The following is a 695-nucleotide window of genomic DNA, read 5'->3' on the forward strand; positions in this document are numbered from 1 at the left end:
TTCCCAGCAATATGCATATCCAACATGCAATGAGTTTTTTTCAGTCCCACCCAGTAGAAGACATTGAGAGACAGATGGCTCACATTAGGGGCAAAACTAAATGGCACTCCTCACCTGGTGCTAATCGGTCAATCACTGACCGGAAGGAAACCAGGTGTTTGTCAGTAAGTTCATTTTTTTCAATATATGCTGTGTTGTAGCTCATTTGGAGAGGATAACTAAAGTGGGCCGTGTCAGTTCCAGCATGTAGCATCCTCTGAATCATTAGCAGAGCTCTGTTTGGTCTTTTATCTCACAATACAGAGACAAATCTCTCATAAAAGATTCACACTGTATCCATTACACATTTTTCACTGAGTGCTTTCCCATCTCATCTTCAGCTTTTTGGCCACAAATAAACAAACCTAAACGCTAACTTTGTCATTTATAATAGCCTGTGGACAAACCTCTTCCATCCCATTAACTTCATTTACTTTATTTCCTGGTACAATATATAGGAAACACATTTAACATAACATGTCCAGTATACCTTACATTAAAGCATCTTGTATCTTTTCAATCTAAAAGTTCGCCTTCCTGAAGTAATAAATGAAGTTTTATACAATGGTGGTTTGATGGTTTGTGAGCATTACCATGAATTACAGTAAGTGGAAAATGTATAGCCCAGCGGGAGTCTCTCTCTCTTTCTCTTTCTC

General features: G+C 38.4%; 1 long non-coding RNA gene across 2 annotated transcripts in view; it reads right to left on the minus strand.

Moving 5' to 3' along the window:
* Positions 1 to 695, minus strand: part of LOC118330653 — a 72804-nt gene that overhangs the window by 57389 nt on the left and 14720 nt on the right. The gene's annotated exons all lie outside the window — the stretch shown is intronic.

This window comes from Morone saxatilis, unplaced genomic scaffold (genome assembly GCF_004916995.1).
Source record: "Morone saxatilis isolate NCDOM2014 unplaced genomic scaffold, NCSU_SB_2.0 Contig2, whole genome shotgun sequence".
Taxonomy (NCBI): domain Eukaryota; kingdom Metazoa; phylum Chordata; class Actinopteri; family Moronidae; genus Morone; species Morone saxatilis.